Source organism: Rhincodon typus, chromosome 2 (assembly GCF_021869965.1).
Source record: "Rhincodon typus isolate 14 chromosome 2, sRhiTyp1.1, whole genome shotgun sequence".
Taxonomy (NCBI): domain Eukaryota; kingdom Metazoa; phylum Chordata; class Chondrichthyes; order Orectolobiformes; family Rhincodontidae; genus Rhincodon; species Rhincodon typus.
Genome location: NC_063333.1, coordinates 116,411,030 through 116,425,437, shown reverse-complemented (window position 1 = coordinate 116,425,437; position 14,408 = coordinate 116,411,030). Strand labels below are relative to the sequence as shown.

General features: G+C 39.0%; 1 protein-coding gene across 2 annotated transcripts in view; it reads left to right on the top strand.

Moving 5' to 3' along the window:
• The window catches only part of ripor2 (RHO family interacting cell polarization regulator 2), an 82,024-nt gene that overhangs the window by 4,718 nt on the left and 62,898 nt on the right, over positions 1–14,408 (top strand). The window contains exon 1 of one of the 2 annotated variants that reach the window (XM_048615027.1): positions 6,088–6,411. The exons of the other annotated variant lie outside the window; for it this stretch is intronic. The gene's annotated coding sequence lies outside the window, so the exon portion shown is untranslated. Of the gene's footprint in view, positions 1–6,087; positions 6,412–14,408 lie in introns of those variants that run through there. 2 annotated transcript variants of the gene reach the window in all.

Sequence of the window (14,408 nt, the reverse complement as noted above, 5' to 3'; positions counted from 1 at the left end):
TGAGAGATGGAGTTGGAAGCAATAAAGATTTTCATCCATGATGCAGACCATTTAACGTATATTGACAATTAACACATACCTCTTCTACAGTTGAGCAAAATTTCCATGTAGCATTTCCTTTCCTTATTCACATTACAATTAAGTCTTTGATTTTACTGTATAACCTCAATGCATGCTAACCTCATGTATCAATATGAGGAGTGGATTTATCGGTGGTTGGTAATTGAGTTCAGTTGTCAATTATTAGATTAACCGACTCCTAAAAGGAAAGGATGGAAAATCATGATAGGCTTGTATTTATATCGAAGCTTTGACTCATAGGACTTTGGCTTTCCATTAATACCAAGTGATGTGATGAATGTCACTCTGAAGAGCACACAGTCACACTTTAACCTGTTCCCGTTATATTTACTGTTATTCCTTTCTCCCTAACAAAAATCACTTTGTGTAGCAAATGTTGAGTTGTTGATCTTCTTCACAGCATCCTCATCACCAATACATCTATTTACTTATCATATGATGGATGACCTCCTTTCATCTCTTTCCCTCATCATAGCTTCTGTTTACTCTTACGATCTTATCAATACTACTGCATCCAATCATCTCTCTCGCTCTGGTTTCTTTGAAGCTGTTGATACATTATCTATACACACTTCCTCCTCACTGTGTTGAAATCAAGATTCATCACACCAATTAATCTCTCATTAGATTTCAAAACACCACACCTCCCTCAGTCATTCCTGGTTATAAAATCCAGTTTGAGTGGGATGTTTAATGCACCCTTTCAGGATTGGAATTTCAATGTTGGGTGGGTTAAATTGTTGAAAATGGGAAATCTGATTTTCCCAATCTGTCCAAAACACGTCTACTTCCTGTTTACCTGCTGTGGACCAAGCAACCCACTCTGGAGAGGCAGGTCAATAATGAGATGATTTAAATGAGACTCCAGCCCTCACATTTTGTAAGTAATAGATCAGCATGAGTTTCCAGGGCTCGGGAAATGCATAATTAAGATTTGGAGGAGATGCAATGGCACTTCATGGAGATGGATGTATTCCTGCGGATCATAGAATCATAGAGTACGGAAGAGGCTCTTCAGCCAATCAAGTCTGTACCATCAAAAATATACTACTACCTACATTTGTCCCACTTTCCCACACAAAGGCCATAGCCTTGAATGTTATGCCACTTTAAGTGTTTATCCAGGCAGCGCATTCTGGGCCCTAAAATAAGCGCAACAGCTACTTACTATTCTGTCTACCCTGTCCATGCGCCTCATAATCTTATACACCTTTATGAAGTCCCCCCTTGACCTTCTCTGTTCCAAAGAAAACAGCCTGAGCCAGCCTTTCTTCATAGTTGAAATGTTCCGTCCCAGGCAGCATCCTGGTGAATCTCCTTTGCACCCGCTCCAGTGCAATCACATCACTCCTATGGTGTGGTGGCCAGAAATACACACAGTACTCCAGCTGTAGCCTAAATAAAGTGCATTGCAGCTCCAGTCACGACCTCCCTGCTCAGAAAAGCTATAAAGATAAATGTTCAATATGCCTTCTTAACTACCCTATTAACCTGTCGTGCCACCTTCACGGACATGGAGACAAGCACCCCAAGATCCTTCTGTTTCTCTGAGCTTCCTGGTACCATGCCATTCAGTGAGGATTCTTTTGTCTTGTTCCTTCTTCGAAAGTGCATTACCTCACATTCTTCAAAGGTCTATCCTCAGTAAGCTCAATGTAATCCAAATCTCTGTCTAACAAATATCAAGTCCCAATCACCCATCACCATTGATATTGTTGACGCATGTTAGCTTCAAGTTAAGCAATGCCTTGACCTTAAAATTATCACTCTTTGTGGTCTTACCTCTCACTACCTTCATAATGTCCTTGAGACTGGTAATCTTTCAGAATATTTGCGGTCATATAAGTCTGGTATCTTGAGCATCTCCAATTTTAATCATTCCATAATTGGTGGCCATACCTTCAATTACCAAGGCCATGAGCCGTGGAATTTTACTTGTATGCTCCTCTACTTTCCTTACCTTCTTTTCATCATTTTATTTGAACAGTTTTGTACACAAATTCTGGAGGTAGGGATCATTAGCTCTTTGAGTGGGTCAGTGTGGTTGGAGACACAAGGCTAATTATGAAACCTCGAGGTACATACCAACTGGAGTTAGCAAAACATGGACTAGATTTTAGTCTAAACTTTGCATGAAAACTCACAGTCTCATACTGCCTCAAGCTCCCATCTGCCTCTTGAATGGCCATAAATGATTCCAAGAATAGGACTGGTCTCCTGATCAATACTCATCCCCAAACCAACACTGAAAACAAATATTCTGTTCATTTATTTAATTGTCGTCTGGAGCAACTTGTCCTGTGTAAATTGGTTCCGTGTTTCCTACATTACAACAGTAACAATATATCGAAAATACTTCACTGGTTATAATCCTGTTTGAATATTCCTAAAATTATAAGGCAGGTTGTTTCAGTGCCAATCTTTCATTTACATTTTCTTTTTTTGAAATTGAGAAGAAAAATTTTTCTGAAATTATACTTGGCATAACCATTCCATTCTCTGTGGGATATTGTTTTTCTGATATATATAGGAAAGAATTAAATTATTTTAGTAGCACATCGAGAACTGCAGTGAAGAGTTAAATCATCTGCCATGTGTTATCTATAGGAACAGTGGTTAGTTACCAGGGATACTGCCAGGAATAACTTAGCTATCTGTCTACAACTTCACTCAGATTAGCACCAAACCTGTTTAATGTAACTAAACTGAGGAAAGCCCTTATTTTCTGTTTATAGTACACCCCATTGTTTTGAAGAACTGATCTATGAAAGTTTATTTGAGTTTAGAATTTTGAAACATTTACAGGAAAATAGTTTTGGCATCAGCTGCCTGCTAAAATATCTTAGTGAGGCATAACAGTCAAGAGCTATTAAGCAAAATTTTATGCAGCCTTTTCATAATTATCTGAATAACAAATGATGTCACAGCTTGTGGTAGACCTTTCTGCTTTCTGTCTCATAAGGGAGAATTGTTTCCATCAGTTAGCAAACTAAGTGGCACTTTCCAAATATGTGCGTGGGTTTGTATAGGTACATAGCTCAGACTGATAACAGCAGAGTTACAGAGTAATGGATCCTGGCAGTACTGTCATAAACCTGTCATCTATCCTGATGGGGATCTGGAGCATTAGGAACAGCACCACCTAGTTCAAAGAGATAAGCTTCTTTACATTGCTAGATAAATTATAAGAAATGGCTGAATGTTAGCCAATATTGTTGGTGTAAGGAAAGTTTGCCCAGTTTGCGCTGAAGAGAACAGTTCACCCAAGATTGTTTGATATGGTGGTTCATTATGAAGCACAACTGAACAAAAAAAGGAAATTTTAACACACTGATGAAAATAGAGCAAGAACACAATTAAAATGACTTGAAATTAGACACTGCATTCTGAAAGAATTCCCAGCGGCTGCCATTTTCAACATACTCTATTTTTTAGGTGACATAGGTGTCTGTTTAAAGTAGGCATGGGCCTCAGGGACTTGGGGAGTCATTACCACCCTGAAAGTAATTTTAACAGTCTGCCGACAGAGAAAAAAAGGAGACTTTCTTAGGCAAAGCAAAAATTCCCCTTTGTGCAACTGAGCTCTTCCCTCAGACTCACAAGGAAAAATTGGGCTGCAGCTCATATAGGTTAACCCACTTACACTTCCCATTTAAGAAACAGTTTTGAATCCCCTCCATGACTTACCTTGGAGCCATGGAGTGGCCACAGCTCTTCATGGACCATTTCCAGAGAAACAGTTAGTAAACAGGATGTAATTCAAAGTGGAATTTAAAATACGTTGAAGCTTCCCATGGGCACTCCTGGGTTGGGAAGACTTTAGGAACATAACCTCACTAACCTAGTTCCTCAGCTCAATAGTTCAAATCCACCCTAGAATCATTAAATATTGAATAGAACGCTTAAAGGCATATTAATATTTTCGTCATTATGAAACCTGTATAAATTTGAGCTCACCCAAAACTGGTTGTATCCTAATTTGGCCTAAGTTTCATTCACCCATCAGCTTGTGCTAGCTGACCTACATCAACTCCCAGTCTAGCAACATGACAATTAAAATCTTCTTGTTTTCAAGTCCCACCATAGCCTCATCCCTTCCACTTTCCCTAACCTCTTCCGGCTCTTACAGTCTTTTGAAATCTCTGCACTCCTTCAGTTCTGTTTGGTTATGTATCCCCAATTTTCATTGACAACAAAAACAATTGAAATTGCTGGAAAAACTCAGCAGGTCTGGCACCATCTGTGGAGAGAAATCAGGGTTAATGTTTCAGGTCCAGTGACCCTTCAATTTTCATCACTCCACAATTTGGTTACCTGAGTCCACTCTCCAGAATACACTCCAAAATGCTCTCTCTTGTTCCTTTTTCAAGATGGTCTGTACATCTTTGCAGAAACATTTGGTTTGATGTCCGAGTATCTCCTACAGTGATGCAATCTCAAATTTTGCTTGAGGAGACAATTCTGTGAAGCACCTTGGGACATTTAATTTTCTTAAAGGTGTTGCCAATAATTTAGCAGCAAGCGAGTTATCAGGAGGCTCTCAGTGAAGTTGAACTGGATACCAATGCCAGCAACAAGAAATAAGGTCCTTTAGCTTCTGTCAGTGTGAGGCTGGAAATAAATTACTAATGATAAGAATATTCTTCTGCTACTGACAAAGGCCTTTGCACAAAGTTGGTGTTTCCTTGTCTTGTTTGGCTTATAGATCACCGTCCCAGGTGAGATAACCTCCTATATTTTTCAAACATTTAAACACACAGTGAGAATATCTCAGGGACCTGTGATTTATTGAAAATAAACAGATGCATTTAGGCCATTAACCTCTGTGCACATCAGCTCCGTGGAATTTTCTGTGAGCCAATGATCCTGACATTATTCTATTTACAGATTGCTTGCAATGAATGCTAAATTGATTTTTATTCATAATTCATAGACATTTTCTACAAATTCCAGCTCAACTTGCCATCACAAGTTTAGTGAGAGATACAAACCCGATGACAACATCAGAGTTGTCCAAAGTTAACATGAAATTTCAAAAGATTTAAACTCCCTTGTTTTCACACAAAGGGTTTGAACACAAGAACACAGAATGAGTATTTATCCAACTCTTGTCTCAGCAGATGTCTTTGAGTCTGTGACATGGAGATATAAATGATATGAGTTAAAAAGGCAGTTTGAACTGAGGTCATGCTGTGTTATAAGACAGAAAGGGACTCTTGCACCTTTAAGTAATATTGTTCATCATTGAAGAAGTTCACAGCTATTCATTTCAAACACTGTTTTAAAACTCACAATAAATGTTTAAAAGTGATGGGTGTCATTATCCCAATGTCTGACTAAATCAAACCAGAAGAAAATTATCATATAGGAAAATAGATAATAAGCATTACACACATTCACAAACTCCTCCAATTTTGCTGATGAGCTCTGTCAGAATCCAATGTGTGGTTGCCATAGTAGCTTTAGTCAGCACCTTTGGTGAAATAATATCAGCCTGTAAAAGTAGTTGACAATCCATTAGCCTTGGCATTGCAGTCTGAGATAACTTATATCCAAGTGTTTATTTTATTTCAGCAACAAGGAGACCATGAATCTTCATTTTATAACTCTACTGTAAAAAAATGATATATTAATATACAAGACATGAATAATTTACAACTGGACATTGCAATAACCCATGCAGTTGAAATCTGGTCAACAATAAATGGTCACTGACCGTTTCCATGGATTTTGTAAAGAAAGGGATGAAGTTTGCAAGAATTTTTTGTTCACCTTATTAATGCTGATTATAGGTCTTGTACAACAATATGTGCGGGATGGTCTATTTGTGATTTATGAAACTATTTAAGTAGTTGAGAATGTCTAAATAAACAGCTGTGGAAAGCTGAAGCTAGCTGTACTGTGAGGCAGCTGCCAGTTGCTTGCTTTGTGTAACAGATGACGCAGAATCTCAGGCTACACCCAAGCTTTCTCACACTCGCTGTCTCACCCTATCTATCTCCCTATATTGTCCCTTGATACACAGCTACTTTTAGCAGCAGTCATTTTGCAGTAAGCAGCTGGATGAAGACGACAAGAAAAATCTTCACGGGCCTTTCTGTGAGAATGAGACAGTGAGACTCACTGGTGCCTAGCTGTGGGTAGCAGTGGCTCACTGTCTGGATATGAAAAGGTTTCTTTGAAAAGGAGCTCCACAAACTAGCCAAAGCTTAATGGGAATTGCATGAAGGAGGCGTCTCCTAGCTAGTGAAATGTGAAGATGTCTATAAAGTCACAATCATTGTTTTGTTGATGGAAACCCTGAAACCCTGCCGTATGAGAATACTGAAGGTAAGCGTGTGTCTGGTCTGCAACTGATGGGGACAGTCTGTGCTGTTGTTAGCTCCATTTAATGTACAGCAAAACTGAGAGTTTACTGTCGTGATTCTATACCAGAGTTGACCACAAGTTTCAGTAAACAGGGTAGCCCTCATAATATTGTACATTGAGATGCCACAACCAGTTCAGCAATAAATTGGTACAGCTCTCTCATCTCACCATAACTGCTTTCCATATTTTGTGTAGAAAGACTCCAGGTTGATATTAGGTGATTTTAGTCGTGCTTTATTTTCAGATGGTTTGTTGTGTTCTTTCAACATTGCTCAGGGCAGTTTGCACTGACATTTGAACACTATCCATACTATATTAGCATTAAAAGTACACCATCTACATAACCACCAAGAAATGTTTTTGTTATTTTCCCTCTGAGAACTATTTTTAGTGTTTTGCATAGCCTGTTAATATTTCAAAATTCAAGTTGAAAGCACATAACATAATCTTGTTGGTAGTTTTATTGATAACTTTTATCAAGTGTTTCAAATCTAAGAGTTGACCCTCCTGTCTGACTCAAAGACGTGACATTGATTCATAAATCTGATCATTCTTCTGTTTAAGTAATGAGTACATGTAAAGAAGGGTGAGGGTAGCGGGGATGAAGGTAGCAATGTTCTGGATTATACACGCTTTCAACTGCAAGCCAAAGAGACAGCTAACCCTGCAACTTATTTGGAAAGATTATTTTCAGTGGGGCCATTATTGTGATGCCAGCATCTTCCTGTTTTAAGGAAGGGGGAGCTGCTTTGCCAATAGTACAATGCTACTTCAACACAGCACTGAGGAAGCAGCTTAAAGTGTGTGTTGAAGACTCTGAAATGGGATGTGTACACAAGCTTACCTACTTAGAGGTTTGAACCATACCTCCATTGAGCCTCAAGTTTCATTCCTTGCACAGACACTATTGTGGAACAGTGGTAGTGTGGACTAGAAGTATAGGTTAAAGTCCCACCTGCCCCAGAAGGTTTCTTTTTTATTCATTCGCAGTATGAGGGTGACACTGGCTAGTTCAGCATTTATTGCCCAGAGGGCAGTTAAGAGTCAAGCACATTGCTGTGGGTCTGGACTCACATGTAGTCTAGACCAGGTAAGGATGGCAGTTCCCTTCCCTAAAGAACATTAGTGAACCAGATGGGTTTTTCCAACAATGGACTGATGACCATCATTAGACTCTTAATTCCAGATTTTTGTTGAACTCAAATCGCATCATCTGCAGTGGCAGGATTCGAACCCAGGTCCCCAGAACAGTCCAACAATAATACCACTAGGCCATTGCCTTCCCAGAGGTGTGTAATAACAGATACGATCAGATTAATTCAAAATGTTTACAAAAACCTTCATATTGCTTCAGATAGCCAAATGCATGCAAATAGAAGATAAATGGGAAAAAAAAATCCTACCAGGGAAATGAGAGTTTGTTTCACTCAACAAGATATAATGATCTGAAACAGATATTTTTGAAAAGGCGGTGGATGAACAGTCAATAATAACCTTCAAGTGGGAATAGGACATATACTTGAACAGGAGATATTTGTAGGTCTAAGGAGAAACAGCAAAGGGTGAGGGTTGGGCAAAATGGATAGTGCTTTCATTAATTAAGTTAATTAACTTGCATGACAGACTGACTGGCCTTCTCCTGTATGGAACATTCAATTTCTAGGAGTGCCCGAATATAGGTGCCCTGAAGAAATTACTGTTGCACTTTTTTTTTTAGTTACACACAAACTGAAAGATCTAAGAAAGGGCAGGCATTGAGGCAAAGAGGAATTTGCAAGTGTAGCATAGCATTTCTTTGTGGGAAATAGCTAGAAGACACCTGAGCCAAAAACCATTAACATTGTTGTAAGATTGCTCGGACGTAAAGCATGGTTAGATTTCTGTCCTCATTGTTTGGCCAATAGGCAAACTTGCACTTAGGCATGTTAGATCCAGGCTAATAACTGAAACTGTCTATACAGTGGGGTTCAGGACTGGCTAGACTGAACAAATTCTCTGGGGAGCAGTATCTGAAGTGAGCATGCACCCCAAAAATTCCATTGTTTCACCATGTAGCCTGCAAAACTACAAAACTTGGACACTTCTGTTCTAGAGATTGTCTGATTACCTTTAGAATCAGGGGAGGCATTATACACAGATTCATTTTCAGTTATTGTCTCTCTCAAAACTGCAAATGACTGGCAAGGTCTCCATCACTGCAGCAGTAGATCTGACAGATTAAGATTAATGGACAGTGTTTAAAGAGGAAAAAAACTAAGGCAGGTCATCAGTCATTTTCCTTCTTCACAGTTGCCTCAGATCTGATGAATATTTCCAGTATTTTATGGTTTATGTTAGAACTGAAGCAGTGATACTGTATAGTAAAACAGACTGTCAAGTAAGAATGGGGTTAGACACAGTAAATACAACAACAACCTGCATTTATAAAACACCTTTAGTGTAGTAAATGGTCCCAAGGCAATTCACAAAACAAATTATCAAACAAAACCTGACCCCAGGTCACATAAGGAGATATTGACAATTGTCTTAATGGAGTGGATGCTAAACTGTAATGATTATATTCTGATCATGTTTCAGTCTATAGAAGTGTTAAATTAAATTTGGCTCCAGTGCCAATTCAGCCAACAAAGCTGGACTTTATGAATGTATTCACTCCTTCTCCTATCACTAATTCAAAAGAAAGTAATCAGAATCCAGATATATACATATGAGCGAGGATTCTGTCACATTTCCAACTAATTTACTGTGGCAAAGTAGGGAAGCCTGAGAAATTCAGTCGCTTATGGTAAGCAATGATTCTATACAGTTAAACAGTTCATTTAAAGATAATATTATGCTCAACAATATTTAGTTTGCTATGAAGATCTATGTATGGGTTATTTGATGCTAACAGTTCTCCCGCAGATTATTTGACAAAACTTCCATTGCCTTGTTCTTGTAAAGAAATAACATAGGAACCATTTGCAAGATATTTTTTCTTTCATGAATAGGCTGCTCCTATAAGTAAGATGACAGAGACTGGCTAGATTTTATTACTGAACCTTAGTGGGGATAAAGTTGAGAGTAAAAAAATAGATTTGTGAATGGAAGACCGAAGGGATGCATTAACAATGGCACAGCAGAGCAGCTCTGCACAATCTCCTTGACAGTATGAGCCAGCACTTCTCTCTGTTATCTACTTACTATATGACTGCCCTTTTTGTTCTAAATGTTGCTTTCTCTGGAATCCATACTTATTGTCAGTCAATTATTAAATGAAGATTGCTTTGCATATCAGAATAGATCCTCTGATGCTCTGTAGGGTATGTGATTAACAGAATTGATTTCCCATAGGGACATCAATTCTTTATATTCTAAGAAATATAGTGACTTATTTCCTCTAGTGGATGAATAAGAAAGCATGACCTTAAAATTAGAAATAAAGAAAAGAAAATGCTGGAAAAATCTCAGGAGATTAGGAAGCATCTGTGTAGAGAAAGACACTGAGTTAATGTTGCAGGTTTGTGACATTTCATCCGAACCTTAAAATTACATTTAGACTGTTCAGGGTTGATGTGAAGATATACGACTTTACAGAAATGGTAGTGGAAATCTGGAGCTATAAACACAAAGAAATGTTGAGGCTAAACCAATTGGAAATTTCAAAAGTTTAATTGATAGATTTTTGTTTGATAAGCTGTAGATTAGCTGTGATCTAATGGAATGGGACAACAAGCTTCAGGCAGTAGATAAACTATTCCAGTTTCTGTTTTTAATACCAAACATTAGTTTATTTTGTTCTCATTCTTAGTCCAACAGCACTGACTGAATAGAGGCCAGTTTGTTGCTTTCCTCTTAGTGTACCAGCCTCCAATGTTTCACTATATTCTCCAAGGCTGAGGACACAAGTCTCAACCCCTGCTCATGTGGGTGCCAAAGTGAAGGACAAAAGAAGGTACATCTGTGTTCAAGTTGGTAACCCTCTCACATCTAAATTGAAAGATTGTGGGTTCAATTGTGATCTGTAGATTTGAGCTAACTCTCCTGCGCAGTATTGGAACTGTGTTACATTGTCAGAGGTGCCATATTTCATTTGAGATGTTAAACCAATAGATCAAAGGATGCTATTTTGAAGAAGAATAGGGGAGTTTTCCCAGGTGTCCCAGCCAACATTTATCCCTTAGCCAGGATCATTAAAGATCATCATCATCTGGTCATTACCTCACCAATGTTTTTGTGCATATAGCATTTTGCACATTACAAAAGTGACTACTCTTTTGAAGAAAGTACTTGATTCTAGAGCATTTTGGAAAGTTCTGAAGTTGGGAAATGTACTTTTTAAATGCAAGTCATTTTCTTTCTTCATCCCTGATGTATGACCCAGTCAAACAGTTTTAGCTGCTATACACTTTTTTTGTCAAGTGGGGATTTTCCTTCCTGCAATCCTTATCCTCTGTTGTTACTTTTGTTCAGGTATTTATTACTGCAAAATTGATTTAAAGATTAAATCAAATTAAATTGTGCAATGCCAACTGTCTCAGTTCCAATGCCAACTCTGATCTTTAGTGGTTCTTGGATATCTCTTGAGGTCTGTCTCACAAATTCATTGCCATCTCACGTGTATACATATATTTTAAAAAACCCATGCCCCATGGACAAATGTGTCTTCTGTACCTAGTGTCTCTTGGCTGGTATGAATCTGGAGGTGAGATACTTTTCATTAAATGTCTTTTTCTTCTTATCTTGAGCTGATTCACATCCTCATGAATATATTTGGGCTCCTGTCACTTAAAGAAACACACAATTGTCTGCCCTCCTTGAATCATTTTCAAATCCTTCATCATCTGAGACCTCAAGGTGACACAAGAAATTATCATACACTGTTGATTAGCAATTAATGAAGGTGAATAATCCCACTGAATTCTATTAAGAGTCCTATTAAATTAAGGTGTCTCATGATTGAAGTGGGAATGCTAGTGTGAGAGGTTAATTCAGTTCCTTATATAGATTACTTAATGAAGAGAGTTCCATTTCACTTCGCATGCAAACAAACTATAATTTTAGTAAAGAATTTAAGGTAAATGACTGCTATCCATGATTAGGGAAAGTGTTAAAATTGGTACCAGGTTAAAAGTGGCCTGTGTTGAACAAGTTGAGGGCAGCAGTTTGGGATATTACCATGGTCCCAGTACTGGGCCATTTCTTCTGGGTTCTTTTGCTCCACAGCCCACACTTTGGTAAAGGTGCAGTAGAAACCACGTATACACAGCTATGACATTTGCCTCTGAGTGATTAGATTATGAATTCAAGGCCCATTCCAGAAGCAGGGGGCAAATATTCCAGGCTGACACATCCATGCAAGACTGAGGGAGCACTACTGTACTGGGAGCAAGGCCCAGAACAGGGGCATACATCAAGGCCTGATAACTGACATCTGTTGTGCTCAGATGTGGGACAAGTCTGTTGTGCTCAGATCAGAGGTGGAAGCCCAGGCGAGGAGCAGCGCTAGGGCCTGTGATTTCTCCCCCTACCCCGATTGGAGGTGCCAACTTTTGAAGGAGTTATTAAACCATGGCCATATCTGCCTTGGGCGGTGGAGGGGTTGGATGTAAACATTACTGTAGCTGTACTCAGCAGTAAGGCCAAGCAATTCTTCTTGGATACTATTTGTCCCTCAACCGGCATCACTGAAACAAACCATCAGGTAATTGCTGTTTGTGGGAGCTTGCTGTGTGCATATTGGTTGCAATGTCTCCTATGTTATAATTATGACCACAATTCAAAATTATTTCACTGGCGTTCTCAAACTGTCTTGTCACCTTCAATGATTTGCGTTTGTGTACCCGAGGTATCTCTAATCCTGCACTGCCATTAGAATTATACGCTTTACTTTATATATCATTTCACATCAATGCACATTCAATTTTATCTCCGTACTTAATTATTTCCGCCAGTCTGCCGATGACCTCTTGCAGCCTGTCACTGTCCCGCTCACAGTACTTCCAAGTTTTCTGTCATTTGCAAATTTTGAAATTGTACCTTGTCCAACAATGTTAAGTGTGATGTCCAGTTCTGGACACTTTCGGAAGGATGTAAGGGCATTAGAGAGAATGTAGAAAGTATTTACAAGAGATTTTCTCTGGAGTAAGATTTGCAAGATTGTAGAGAAAACCCAGTGGAGTGAGAGTGGGAGAGTTGCTCTCATGCAGAATCAGCAAGAACATGACCCGCGAAACGGTCTACTTATGCGCTGTCTCCATTCACTGATTGTTAAATACTTTATCATACAATGTCCTGTGGTCTTAAAGGGAACTTTAAAAATGCAAGTCTTTCTTGACATGTGCAAATGGGTTTACTGCTAGATTTTTCCTAAGGTTGCAACTGTGGAAATTGATCCATTTGATTTATTGATGGAATGAAAAACATCCACAGGTTCCAGATCTGATTGCTTGATGGTGATAAGTGTTTGAACATGTTTGTGTGTGGGTTTGCCTGAATGTAGTGATGGCATGGTCTTGCAGGTTGTTGTTGTCAGCTATGTCAGGAGAAGACAGAACACAAAGATTGAGTGAAATTGTTCTATAACACTGTGCCAATATGGTCAAATAGCCTGTGAAAACTCAACAATCTAGCTATAAACATAGGGCCTGACTTTCAGAGGCTCCAGCTCTCAACTGGGAACCTCTCTATAGAATGAGAATGTATAGGGATAGCTCCAGAACTCTTCCCTGATCCAGTCAGCCCATTAAAAGGAAACAAGAACATATCACAGGCTACAAGCCCAGAATTGGCTGATATGGAGGACCTATTGAGTCAGGCTTCTAGCAGACAGGTGAAGATTTGGTACCCAGCCTATGGAGAATGACTGTTTGAATGAGGTGCTGAACGGTCGCCCATGCCTGTGAAATCAGACACCGGCTCTAGTCCCCTACGACTTACCTGCAGTTCTGGCTAATGAGCCATGTTGATTTCAATCATTCCACCATTAGTGGCCAGGCTTTCAGTAGTCTAGGCCCTAATCTCTGTAATTCCCGATTTAAACTCTCCATGCTTCTATTTCTGCTCCAGTAAGATGCTTGCTAAATTTCTTTAACTCAGCTAGTGGTCACTTTTTTAAATATATATCCTTAAGTAGCTTTGTGCCCTATTTTGTATTTCTGGAATGTTTCACACTGCAAAATCACATTTTACATGGAAGTTGTTGTCGTCAGCTATGTCAGGAGAAGATAGAACACAAAGATTGAGTGAAATTGTTCTATAACACTCTGCCAAGATTAATCTTTTCTTCATGTGTCACTAATCTGGCATTCCCTCACTGCCTGATTGCCATAGTCACATGGGGTATGATACAAAATAATAACTGCATTTAATTTTGTAAGCCTGGCCTTGTGACTAACCTTGAATCTTGTGAATTATTTGTAGTGTTGAGTCAAAGGGACGTTTCATAAATAATCCACAAAACAAAAGAAAATGCAAACTTGCTCCACAAAATGATAGAAAATTGGTAGTGTCAATTTGAATACAAAGAGAATGGGAGAACGGCAGAGGTTTTTCAAATTCATTGATGGGATGTAGGCTTCACTGGCTTGGCCAGCATTTATTGCTCATCTCTAAGTAATCTCGAGAAAGTGGTGATGCTTTCTTCGACCATGGCAGTTCATGTGAAAAAAACAGTCCACCTTTGAGGTAAGACCTGTTCTGATGTCTCTTTGTGTTGCAACATTGGAGACATATTTGGGCTAGAAAGCTGTCTCACTGGTGAGCCAAAACAGGTTACGTTTGCTTAGCCACTGTTCTACACAGCCTGACTGTAATTAATGGAATTAAATATCAGGTTTGCATAGTGCAGGCAGCCAAACCAGCACTGCCCATTTTATCAGACCATCTGAGAAACATTTCTAGCCACTTGTGTTGCACTTTCTGGATGTTGGTTGGAACAGAATGGTACTTGTCCATTTTTGAGTGTCCACATAGTCACA